General features: G+C 37.1%; 1 long non-coding RNA gene across 2 annotated transcripts in view; it reads left to right on the forward strand.

The window, feature by feature from the left end:
* The first annotated feature begins 202 nt into the window (after window positions 1-202).
* The window catches only part of LOC132079184 (uncharacterized), a 117,555-nt gene continuing 103,903 nt past the window's right edge, over window positions 203-13,854 (forward strand). The window contains exon 1 of one of the 2 annotated variants that reach the window (XR_009419360.1): window positions 203-253. This is a non-coding gene — a long non-coding RNA (uncharacterized LOC132079184). The remainder of the gene's footprint in view (window positions 254-13,854) is intronic. The other variant, XR_009419361.1, reaches the window with a different exon arrangement.

Below are 13,854 nucleotides of genomic sequence, written 5' to 3' on the forward strand. Positions count from 1 at the left end.
TAATTAATTTTCTGTGGAGGGATAGAATGTAAGAGAATAGTGCAGAAGGCAATCTCACCCCTGAGGAGTTGCAGCTGTGCTAATCACCAAAGATTAGGAACAGGCCTGCTCTTAACAGGCCACAGCTGTGTCCAATGAGAAGATTAGTGCTACAAAGAGGGGGTTAGCTGGGTGAGGAGAGTTAGAGTTTGTTGGCTGTGATGAAAAAAGAGTTAGTGCTGGGATGAGCTGCCTGTGAGAAGTCTCTAAGAAGGTATGGAACTTTTGAAATAAGATGACAACAATTTTCATCCTTAAAGGAAGATTTATGTCTTTGTACAGTATTTGCATATATTTGCTGCATGCATGAAGATTGTTTTGTCCAGTGCTGAAATGCAGGAGCCTTTGGCCATCAGTTTGCAGTGCCTGATGCACAGGGAGTGGGAGGCTCCTGCTGGGGTTCGTGCAGTCCCTCCTGGGCAGGGCCCTGTGCACAGGGATGTCTGTTCTGTCAGTCACACCAGGCTTCTTTCATGTTTTCAGTGGGAAAGTCTCATGAGCTGAGGGTTCTATTTTCAGAGTTTTAGAATGTGATGCTTACATAATAAATGCCCTGATAGAGCTTATATTTTTAAAACTTTTAATTTTGTCCCTTACTCCATGCAAGTCAAACATCTCTGGAAGAATGATACATAACTGAGCTAACTCTAAAAGCTTTTCAATATAATTCTACCTATCTTGTATACAATGCAATAACTCCCTTGCTCTTTAAAATCTTTACATGCAAAATGGAGAAATATGTTACTGTGAAGTTTTTCAATATTTTCTCTTTTTCACATACAAATGCAATTTTGCTTAATTAGATAATATAGCTGTTTAAAGACAGAAAATCAGGATTATTTTGTGTGTGAAAATGTAATCTGTTACAGACCCCCTTGTTGCAAGACTTTTTATGAGTTTGACCATTATTCCTTCTGTCTTTACATGGAAGTTTTGAAATTGATTCTATTAAACAGGCAATTCAGAGTATATAGCATAACCCCCTAATTATGCAATAAATACATAACTAAATTAGTTTTGTGATTTTCCTTTTATATGTGAATTCATCTCTGTTTTCTTAATGTTGGGATTCTTTTAACTTGTGGAAGAACAGGCTTCTGCACATGGCCAAGAGCTACATTTATTTATGCAAAAGTAAGGATTGTCATTAAATATTTATATGTCTCATTTATTTGAAGCTGCTGTCCTATAAAGAACAGACTGCTTTGGGGTTGCTATTAACTGGCCAGGTTTTTGTGACCTCAGTTTAATTCTCAGACTGCTGTGCTCAAAGTTGTCACCTTTTATGAAATATTCCAAGAAAATGACAACGCTGTTTTGAAGTGTAAGTGAAGAGCACATGCTCGTCCTGCTCAGTGACCTCAGAGCATCCTTTACATGCTTGTACTTTTGTCCTCATGAGTTCAGTTCAAGAATTTAGTTCTCACATGAGGGTTTATCATTTTCCCACCATTTAGATGTCTTTAGGAATTTGCTTATTCCTCAGATCCTCATTTAGTACACTGCTACAAGTGACAGACATCTGCTTGTGAGTAAGTCCTTGCTTGCTTTCTGTAAATACTTTGCTCATCTGCCTGCATTTCCTGCTTTGTTGCCTGGGGAGAGGCCATGTGGAAAACGTTACTTAAGGAAAAAGTTTGTACAGCATGCTGCATGAAAAAGTCCTTAGTTTCAAAGCAGTAGGGCTAGAGACATGGACTGCTCTTAATGACAGGCTTGTTATGAGATTTTAGCTAATAATGTTGAATGTTATTTGTAATTCAGTTCCCTGAATTCTGCTCTGCACTTCTGTGAAGTTTTGCTGCTTTGGTTTTACTGTGTTGGGTTGCAGAATATGCCATTGTTTTATTTATGTCTCATTATTTTTAATTGATATATACTTTTCTGTATTTTCCTGTTTTAAATGATATCCTGTACTGTGAAAGCACTTGAAAATTTGAAATACAAGCAGTAAAATACAGAGTTCTTGATGTATCTGTGGAAGTTGGTGGTCTGTAAAAGTCAAAGGTATTGATACATGCTTACATGTTTTGCTTCACAACAGATTAATGGATTATTTTACAGTAGCATGGCATTATAATCTTTATATGTAGTAATTTTTGCGTTGAGTCTTCCTTGTAGCATATTTCAATATTTGTTATTTACCCACCTGTTTTTTCTACAGCCTGTAGAATACTGTGGGTTCAGTTCAGAAGTTGACCTCCTACCTATAATTCAAATATAATGGTTATTTTTGCTAAATTTTACAGCTGCATTGTGAAGATACCTGTTAAAGTGATTAGTCTAATTGTAAATTATTAGTATCTATTGACTCAGTACTACCATTTGTTAAAGGCAACTTTACTTCTGGAAATAGAAATTTACCAAATCAAACTGATTTTTAAACAAATAAGATATTCAAAGACAACAGTAGCTCATTGGCTGGTCTGGAGTCATGACATGATATGAGGTGTGGGTCTTGTATAGTGTTTAAGCTGTATTTAAGTTGCGTGGTCAGAATTAGTGATGCACAGTCCTTGTATGTTTTTCTCATTTATAATAGGCAGAGCACAGAATTCTACTTGGAATTTTGTCTGGCTTGTTTATTTAGCATATAAATACAATATGATTATTAGGGGAGCTTGCAGTGCTTTGAGATTATTTTGAGGCACATAAAAAAATCCTTCTACTTTGACTAGCTGTAGATATGAAGAATATGGCAAAGTTATATATTTCATATTAAATCCATCACTTAGACTCATGAGCACTGAGAATGTACTTCTCTAACTTTTCAGTTGGTTTTGAAAGATGACCTAAGTAAGATTATATTTTTTTATCTAATTTGCTTTTCTTGCCTCTAATGAGTCTGAGTTGTAACTGTTTGAATTGTAGCTGGTGTTTCTATTTGATCTGTTAGTTCAAATATGCCATGTCACATCAAGGAACCCTTGATTTATTTCCACATCCCTTGCAGATGGATTTGCCAAGCAAACAATTTTCTTAGAATTATTTAGGTTATTTTTGGCCTTTTGTATTTAGTGAGAAAAGTGCAATAGATCACATTTTTATTAACATTTCTAAACGCGTGCATATTATACTGTATTCATCTACCCCCAAAATCAATATTGGTTGAAGCTTGTTAAGATGACTGACAGGCTGGTTATTACTTCTGCCCTCCAGTGACTGTCCACATGGATATTCCCAGCCATTCACTAACACTGGCTGATTTTGGCTTAAAAATGAACTGATCCATAGATTTATAGACTGTGCTTCCTTTCCTCAAATTAGTGGTGTATAGATTATTTTACTTTCAAAACAATATTTGTTTTATAATTGAGACATATGCAACATGTTTAAGAGTTTAGAGCTCTGTTCACTTAAAATATATTCATAAAATGATGCCTTTATTAACAGTTGTGGTGAGAAAATAGAAATATTGGATATGCTTGAAATCTCTTAAGAGAATTTCATTTTCTAAATCACCATATTAGTGAAACAAAAAATTTATTAAGAAACTTTAAAAGGTCTTTGAAATATCTATGAAATAGATTAGGAAGTAAATATAATTCCAGTTAATTGTGCTACTGTTTACTGAATCCTCAGTAGAGAAGTTGTGAACTATGAAAATCAGATTTAGAAAAAAAGTTAACTGGCAAATTAAACAAAACTTTTTTTCTCCTGGAAAGGGCAGATCTCACAATAAGGTTATTTACATACAGCAGAACAAAATCAATGAAGTAATTTTACTTTCTGTTTTCTCCTCTGCTGTATGCAGGTGTAATAATTCATCTTGACTGGCTGAGCAAGGAGGAATTCTGGAGGCTGTGGATCTTTCTCTTTATTTTTGAACCTTTACATACAGCAGCTCATGAACAGACTCCTTTTCCATATTCATTTTCTGCAATCCTTTTTTCGCTGAGTAGTTCATTAAAAAAATTTAATCATACCTTTTCTGAGATGCCCTTTTGCACAGTAGTTTCTGAGTTTCAGTCTCTGAGGCTCAGTGGAGCACAGTGACAATGACACCTGGTCACTGCTAAACCCCTCAGTGGGGCTGGCAGGCACCGTGTCCTAAACTGCCCCAGGCTGTGTCTCAGCCCTTCCTGTGCCCTGGAACTGCTCTGAGAACTCAAGAGAAGGAGGCTCTGCCTTTCACTTGGGTGCCACAGAACTGTCCATCAAATAAGCAAAGGGGAGGGCTAATCTTCAGTTCTTACTTTTGTTAATCAGGGAGTTTGTAAGACATTATTGGTGAAAGAATATTCTTAAATCCTAGAAATGAATTTGTGAACAAGTTCTGGAAAAAGAGCCTCTTCATGAGCTCCTTTCTGTGAGTGTTGCCAAAACATAGTTTTCCACAATCCAAAGTGAGTTACTTCCCGCTTAGCTAATTACACAAAATTGAGTATTCACACAATTGTTAAGTTCTGCAGAGGCTACTTTCAGATTTAACATTAATTTCTTCAACCAGTCTGGAGACAGACCCATGTAAGAAACAGGGAGCATTCCTTTTAATACTAACAGCTATACTTCTGGTTTTCAAACACGTCCAATATTAAATGGAAAGTAGGCCAAAGGGATGGATACTGAACCTACTTTTTCTTAATGTTTATAGGAAGCAATTGGAAAGAAATTATATTCTGTGGGGGAGTTAAATGATATGCACTGGATCAGTGCTCTGGTCCTGCAGGAGGTAGAACTTGTTCAACTGCCTGCAGGATGCTGAAGGAGATCATGAGGTTTCCCCACCTCTATTGATCATGTGCCAACTCTCTATAGGCAGCAGCTCTTTCAAAGAGATTTAGATGATATCACAGGAAAGAAAAGATTTCTCCTTTCCAACTGAAATTCTTTATATGCTGCAGGATACTTTGGTATCTTAACAGCACACAGTGTATTTTTCATAATGTGCTCCATTTTTATGTGTAACTGTTAAAGAGCAGAGTTTAGTTCTTTTTTTGGTTCCTTTTTTTCTTTCTCTAAAAACTAATTTAATTTGCATGAGTTTGTTTTTTGAGGAATGGGGAGGCCAGGTTAATCAGTCTTACTAAGTGATAGAAACTTTGACTACAAAATAAATTCAACAATGTACCTTACAATACACAAAAGCTTGATCATAAAAATAATGCAAAGGTACCATCCTCATTCCTTCCTTAGCTCTTTGAAGTTTTGATCTGAAATACTGCAAACTACTAACATTTATAAACTGTGCAAAGTAAAATATCCTGTATTTCTGAATTGCCTGCTGGTGCTGAAAGTTATAGAGTTTTCCTTTACATATGGACACCAGAAAAGAATGTATTTCATGTGGGTAGCTGGAATAACAATGCAAAGTGGTGTCTTTTCAAATATATGGTACAGAAAGATTTTTCTTTATTGCTTACTTTTAAGTTCAGTGATACTAAAATGGCAAAATAACATTGGAAACTTTCACTAAATAGACAATGTGTTAGAAAGTAGGCACTTTTTTCCTTTTCCACTTTCTACTTACAGAATCAACACTGAGCTGAAATTATGCAAGTCCACCTTTTTGCTTGAAATATTTCCCTTTCTCCAAGAAGTTTCTGTATTTAATAGCGTTTCTCCATAGAGATCCCTGGATGTTTCAGCACTGCTCAAGTCCCATTCTGAGAATTGAAATAGTGCTTTGATCCCATGCTTTGAATCTTTCAGAGGGACAAATCCTCACCCTCTGCGAATCTGTGTCCCTCCCCTATGCATTGTTTTCTATTGTCAGCATTAGTGGTTCCAGAGCTATGTTGTGAATATGGGACTGTTTCCTCAATGTGATTGTAAATCTTAATTTTTAATTTCATGTGTCTTGGAAACCAGTTTCCTTTATCTGAATCAGTTAAAAAAAAATCCAGTGAAAGAGGAGGGAAGAAGAGGGGATAAATATGAAGGCTAGTCATGTTTTAACTAAAAATATTGGTCTGCCTTGCCTGGGGAAGACATCCAGGAGCAAGGCTGGTACTTCCATAATGGCTTTTTTAAGGTAGCAAGAGTCATAGCTTCAGCTTTTTCCTTGTGTCTTGTGAATCAGATGACATTGCCAATGCCCCTTCCTCTATATCAGACACTTTACTTATTCTGCAAACTAAAAGCTGTTTGCTGACACTTATAAATTGGTGTTATTATCATCTTATATGTATTAGAATTATTGAGAGGGTGCACAAGCACACAATGCCTTGTCTGCTTGATCTCCCACATCTGTTTTTCTGAAAACTGTTGAAAATCTGGAACCAAAATGTTTTCTGTTCTTCAACCTACTGCTTATTATTATATATAGTCTCTTTAGTTCTGAATGGTTTCTCAACACTGTTGGATAGATATGGTGATCTACAAAGGAAAATAAATACTCATTTTAGGATGTTTATATATAGCATGCCAAGCAGGGGAAAAAGAGAAAGAAATGTATGCCTTGTCTAAAACTTCAGAAGGGACTTGTTCACTGAAGATGTGCTGTTTGTTGGAAATGAGGAAACTCTAAGTACATAAAGACACTGGTTTTACTTCCTTTGGTTCTGGGCTATCAATTATGTGGCACAGGAAGTTTGGTGCTCTGGAGGTTTTCTTAGATGCTGAAAGTGGCTTCAAGTAAACTTTTTATATGCTCAGAACTTCTGGAATTGGATGCTTAGTGTCTCAAGTGGAGTAGCAGCACACTTTATAAATCAGCTTTCTGTGGGCACTGTATTGTCTGTCCAAAGGCTGAAAGGAAGATTTATCATGCAGTGTTTGTGGGATGCTTGGATATTGACTCTCTCATTGCACTTAATAAGAGGAGGAGACACCAATATAGGGGTTCTAGCTTAACTGATTATTTTCTCAGTAATCAGCTGCTTTTTTTTTCAGTAGTTACTGAGAGAAAAGCTGTCCTACTGAATCACTGTGGATTTCAACAGAATCTGTTGCTGGGAAATTTTCTATTTGCTTCTTTTTATGGCAAGTATTATGATTCTTTAATTTGTCACACTGAACAGCAAATTAAAATTAAAAAGGCAGTGGAGTTTTTTACCTAGACAGCAAACGCTACAGTTCTGTTTAGCAAAGATGGAAACTGTAGCAGAGGTCTGAGAAACAAGGAAGTGCCAGACAGAGGGGAGCTGTGTCTTTCTTCAATCTTCTGGAACTAATTTTCTCTGTCATCAGATTCCAAGACTGGGCTGACTGGGACCTGAACAGCTTCTTCACTGTAGGGTCATGTGCTGCCTGTTGGAGACAGTAACTTAAACCCAAACACATCTTATAAAATCAATGTGGTATCTCTTCTTCTTGGACTGGGCTTGCCTTTGGACTGTCCAGGGTAATACTGTTATTTTTAGAGTGACCAGAGGATCTGAGTCAGCCAGCAAATGAGCCAAGGTGAATTACTCCAGGAGGCAGAGACACTAAGGTATGAGCAAAGAGAAAAGGTCCTCATGTAAATGATACTTTAAACCAGAGCTTTCCATTATTTGTCTCCCCTGTAATTTAGAACATATAACCCAGAACACAGAGGTGGAAGCAAGAGAAATTGATGTCTTCTGTGTTTACTGGCTGCTTTGGAATTTTTTCATCTACCATTTCTACTGAGCTCACCATATTTCCACAGAGTACAATGGGAGTAGAATGTAAAATTGTACTTTCTATGATGTATGCATGGTTAATGCATAATCATTCTTGCTAGCATTAACTTAATTTTTTAAAATGAACTTAATATCAACTGTGCTAGAAAATTTCTTATAAAAGTATGGAAGGCTCTGGAAGATGGAACTGACTTTTTTCCTCAAGAATGAGTAAGCATTTGTGGAACACTGATAATCTAGAAATTTTTAGTTATGATTTTTTCATTTCAAGTTGTCCTAAAAAGTGGCATCCTTGTGACCCTACCCTTGGTATGTGCCTCCTATATAACATTTGAACTTGTTGACAAATTTTAAACAAATTTGGCATGGGTGAAAGTCATAGAGGTTGGGTATGTTCACATTTCATGAAAATGAGAGTTAGATATTTGAAAGAGAGAGAGAGAGAATGGTTATGTCCTTACCCAAGGAAGACAACAAAATTAATCTTTGGTTAAACATCAGGGACTCTGCATAAACTCACTGTTGAGACAGAAATCTTAATTATTATTGGTAGTTGGAGGCTCAAAAACTAACCAAGGAAGTTTTTTTTCCTCTCTAGTTGAAAAGAGCATCCATATACTTTGAACTGGAATAACTTCAGACATTAAAAAAAAAGAAATTAAAAATGCAATTATAAAGCTTTGATGAGAGCACTCAGGTCTAATTTAGAACAAACTGGACTGAGCATGAAATGGCTCTAAAAATAGCAGGGCACTTAAAAAACTGGAAGGGATACATGGAGAAAATACAAATTTACAAAAGACTGAATGAGTAAAGATGGAGATTTGCTGCCACTATTTTTGTTGCCACTTCATCACCTAGAGAAGAAAGAGATGAGGACTTTACATATAGTTTGGAGTTTAAGGAATGATTTGTCATCCCTGAGTTACCATAGCATCTGGTTTCCCTGGTTACCAGTGACCATGGAAGGGACACTAGGGAAGCTGAAGGCTGCTTATATATTTTTTGAGACGGGAAAAGAGAGAGAGGGGTCAGAAAAGATTTTTGTGTGTGTGAGAACATAATGTGAGAAATAGTGCTGGAGGAGAACAGTTTGGAACAGATTTTTTCTGAAATGGAATTTATAGATCTCTTTTCAGTGCAAGGAGTTAAGCAGTTGAAAGAAAAAGTCTGGTGGTGAGAAACAGAAATTCTGATTAAAAATGAGAAGAGCCCTAAGGCTGTCACCCTGAGAATACTGGAGGTTGTGTCAATATAGGTGACACAGGGTGTGATTTGACCAGATTTCCTCTTTACCAGGGTAGCACTGGACTGGTCCTTTCTGAGCTTGGGGTTTTACAAGCAGAGGTTTATGAATCTACTTGTGCTATGGACAGCATGTTTGTGGCCTGTTGAATTACTGTGAATAGAAGAATAGATATGGCAGATTATAGCAAGGAGGGTTCTCAATGAGTGTTTGTTTGCTGGTTTCAGCATAAGAGCATTGCTTATTTTCCCTTTTGCTTTCAAACTTACCTATTTCATGTTCAGAAAACCTTTTGAAAGATGCCACACTGTAACAGACACCATATGCAACAAACACTCCTGGGCAGCTTTGAGTTTGATCTTTAGTGGAAAGCAAAGGAAGGCTGTAATTGCTTTCATCTTGTTGACTTGTTGACATTTAATCAGAGCTCAGATTTCCAGGGAGGAATTATTCAGGCTTGGGGAGTTTTTGACACCTCTACATTAGTAAAATATTTTTTTAGACATTTTAATATTCTTATTCCACAAGGACCTGTTCATGTCAGAGAATCTCATACAGAAAATTTCCACTAATGCAAGAGTGGCTCTGCTGCCCTAGTTCCAGTATCTGAGGCAGCTTAAATGGAATAATTCTGTTTTGTCCCTGTGTTTTATCCATGATAGACATTTCTTTGATTTCTTCATTTCTAGGGCAATTTACATGTACTTGACTGGACCAGCTTCTCTTAAATCAAAAAAATACAAAGGCTTAAATATAAGAATACTCAACTTTATCCTGTGCAAGCTCTTGTTTATGGCTGAAATTGTAAATCTTTGTCTTTAATATTTTTTATTTCTTTGCACACAGGCCAGATGGTAGGAAACAGATGATTTTACTAGCTGGATAATTTTAAGCATGTGATTACAATGTTATGAGTAAATACATAATTTTGCTATGTTTCATTACTGAGCTTTTTAATGTTCCATTCAAAACTTAGTAAACAAATTTTATTTTTCAGAGATTTTCTTAGTTATTTTATTTTTGAGATAATTTAAAATACCAAAAGGCATGTCATTGTATATCTTCCAAGGTAGAGATTTTTTAGAGGAAAAAAAAGACAACACAATGTGTATGAGCCTTTGAACTCATTGAGGCAAATTTACTCTGAATTTGACCCTCAAATTCAAGGTTTCACACTATTAGTAACTATGATGTGATGATGATTTAAACATCCTGAGCATTTTGGTAGTCTATAGAATACCTTAATTCACCAGAGACCAGAGGAGAAGGCTTTTGTAGAACTGTAATAGTATTCTGAGCTTATTCATAACAAATAACCAGTTACCATAGATTTAGATTAGTAATCTAGTGACTTTTGTAGATTTAGAGTATATGAAAGTAGAAAGAGGATTTACATTTTGGTTCTTTGGATTTATTTTGCTTATATTCCCTTTTATTTGCTAGGAAGCAAATTATTCTTTGTATGCTGCTGAAAAATATTTTATTAAAATATGACTTATTTAACAGCTAATATATCTAGGTTATAATTTCCTTAGTAGAAAGCTTTTTCCCTTTATTTTTCTTTCGATGGTCAGATACAAGTGAAAAAACCCAAAAAATCCTCCAAACCCCCATTATAATTGCCTAACTCCAAGACCAGCACAGCATACAATTTTGAGGAAAATCTGCCACGAAAAAAGAGAACATATATTGGAAAGGACAGAATGCAGTTAAAATGTTGCCAGTGTACATATTTTGCTACTTGTTCATAAATAGTAATTTAATTTTCTTTTCTGTTTTGCTGACATATTCCAAAAATCCCTGTCAGAAGGTGCTTTGTTGACCTTAACCTTACTAAATTTTACAAGCACAGTGGTAGTCACTTCCCTTGAAAAAGATATTGTTGCCAGTAATTATTGCTAAGTCTAACCCCATCTATCCCATATGTGACAATAAAACTGGCCTTTTCAAAAAAAAAAAAAAAAGAAAAAAAAGATGAGAAAATAAGAAGAGGTGAGAGAAGAAAAAAAAATACATTGATATTCTGAATTTCACAGTTTAGCAGAGAACTTTTTAACAACCCCACCCCCAAAGTTCCACCTGCAGCTTGTTAAGTAAATGCTTGGTGAAGACACCACCCCCAAACCCCCACAAGGATCCAGGTGTTGCCCATTTGTGCTAACGATTTGTAAGTGAATCCCATCAAAAGGGTGGCTCAGCAGATTAAAGCTGAGGTATTTGAAGAAGCTTGGGAGGGAGGATGGTGGTAGTCCTCTCCTGCTACAGCACATTTGCCCAGAAGGTTGCTAATTGCCGTGCAAAATTTCTCCAGAGATTTAGAAGGTGTTGGTAATTGGTAGAAAGATTTCAATTTATTTTCCTGGGTGAGATGTCTTCTGAGGTGAGAAATAAGTTTTATTTAACAGGAGCAAAAATTAAGTAAAAGCTGGAAGGATGGGAGGGAGAGGCTCCTAGGAAAGTGTGATATAATAACATTTTTATTGTTTTCCCTGCAAATAGGCAGGAAAGTTTTACTAATGATTTGCTAGAAATGCTTTAATGTCTCTTGCTGTGCACAGTTATCTTGTGAAGTTTGATTTTTGTGTCCCAGGAGGCTGCAGAAGGGGAATGTTCCTATACTATTTCACATCAACCACTAGTCCTGTACAGAAAGTTTGCCTTACAATTTGTTTTTAGATATGTCCTGAATGCTTATATTAAAAATTAGGATTAATTGCTATTCAGTTAAAGATATGTTTTGGATGTATGTTTCTGTATTCCTAAAAGATGAACTCTTTCTAAGGTAAAAATATCATTAAATGAAGGTGGCAAGTCAGCACAACCCTGTTGCAGCAGTATCTTCAGAGCTGCTTTGTTTTACGCTGTCTTTCCTGAGGAGATCAATAATGGATGGCTGACATAATTCTTTCACCACTCAGAAATGAGAAAGCCTAAATGCATTTCTTTAGGGCAGGCATGTTTTTCATCCTGACCTGAAAGGCCTGTAATTGAGTGAGGTTTATAAGTGTGATTGCTATTGGTGTGTGTTCCAATCTGATGTGCCTCTGAAAGGTTCCACTGGCATTTACCTGACTCTTAGGAATGTTGACCTCATCTCCCAGGCTGGCCAGGATGTGAAATGTCTGTGCTGGGAGACACATATACGGAATAGATCTCAGAGGCATTGAGGTTTAGCTTATGATTGTGTTGGTAACTTCTTCAAAGTTTACTGGTTCTACCTTATTTGCATATGCTGAAACTTTAAAAAGAAAGAGCTGAGAACAGGGGTCCATCCCCTTGCAATATTGACTCATATTTGTATCTTCCTGGTAAGGTGATTGGAAAGGCTTATCAAGCTTCCTGTTGATAAGAACGTGGGAAAACTGGAGAGCTTCTTTAACTGGGCTGTTCTGCTGCTATTCATAGGTCTAAAAGTTTGGGAGGAATGTGTGCCTCTGAAATGATGTGTGTCAGTATGGACATACCTACAGCACAAGACTCTAAAGTACAGTTCCTATTACTAGCAGCTTTTGGGTCTCCAATCATTTCTACAAATGAAAATGTACCCAAAGGAAAGCAGGGGAGCAAAGAATTACAGGTTCATTGTGACTCCAGAGCGTTGAGTATAGCCCAGATCCCTCTCTCATGGCAGCTGTCCTTCCAACCACCCTGAATACTTTCCCTTTCTCCAGGAAGCCCCTGTGGCCCAGCTCTGGGCAGGATGCTGGCTGTGCTCCTACCAAAGGGGCATTCACAGGGCCAGAGCATTTTCCAGACCCAGGCAGACTGTGCTGCTCTTGTCTGAGGGATTTTATTTAGTTTATCTTTGGAGGGCTTTCTGTGGTATATTTACAATATATTCTCTGGAATGGTTCAGGTATATGGAGGCATCACTATGGCTGTAAGACAGACTGACATGGTCAAAGACTTCATCCCATCTGCTGATTTTACCCATCTTTTATATCAGATTAGCAGTCTGCTTTGCACTGTGTTCATCCCAGAAGTTTCTTGGAAAAAACCAACAGAATTCTGTAATTTAATGTATTACTGTTTTCATCTGTTGTTTTGGAAGACTCTGGATAAGACAGATTGGTTTACAGCACATGTGAAATGCTGTTGAAATACAGAACACAGATGCACTTGGGTAAAACAGCTCTTTTCACTAGTAATTACTATTGCTGAGAGAAAGGGAAATTCAACTTTGATTAGCATTTTTGAGGGGCTGGTTGGGTTTTCTGTTATTTGTGAAAGGAAGGAGTGATTCTGGGAGTGTTATGGCAGTCCTGGCTGATGTTACAATGGTGTTATGTGGCTGAGAGGGGGGCTGCCAGGTGCCAAATGATCTTGAGGGTGCTGTGGGTCCCAGCTGTCCCTCTCAGGTTTGCTGTGGGATCTCTGTGGAGCAGCTGGGGCTGCTCCATGTGGGACAGGGCTGGTTCCAGAGGGTTCTGGAGCCACTCTAACACAGGGTACAGCTGAGCCCCCCAGCAATACCAGTGGTGCCTCTGTGGGTGTTTAGGGGGGCAGAAAATGCTGGGCAAATGCAGAGGGGGGAAGAAAGGCAGAGAAAGAGCAGAAGGAACACCACTAAGGTGAATGCCATCATTGTATGCTTCTGTGATTGAAGGTGATGTGTTGCTGTTAGTTGCACATATAGAACTTTATCTCTAGAAAGAAAATAACCCCCTAAATGCTGTAAATCAGCACCACTTGTGAAATCCACAGTATGTCTTCCTTGCTGTGTGAATTCAGTTCTATTGGAAGCAGTATTCCCACGTTTGTTTTGATACACAGTGGAAATAAAGTACTAGTTCTCTTACCCACAAATATGCTATGTGTTTGTGAATTGAGTTTCAAACTCTTTTATCAACACTGATTGCTGCCTGGGGAAATGATTCCAATATATCAAAGCCTGAGAGAAAAGAAAGCCAAGGGTAGCTGGATATTTCAAAGCAGAATAAAAAATGAGCATTAGAATTCATGACAAGTAAAAGCAATTTGTAGTACAGAGGTAGGCATTGTATTAAATAAATGCATTTAAAA

Source organism: Ammospiza nelsoni, chromosome 13, assembly GCF_027579445.1.
Source record: "Ammospiza nelsoni isolate bAmmNel1 chromosome 13, bAmmNel1.pri, whole genome shotgun sequence".
Taxonomy (NCBI): Eukaryota; Metazoa; Chordata; class Aves; order Passeriformes; family Passerellidae; genus Ammospiza; species Ammospiza nelsoni.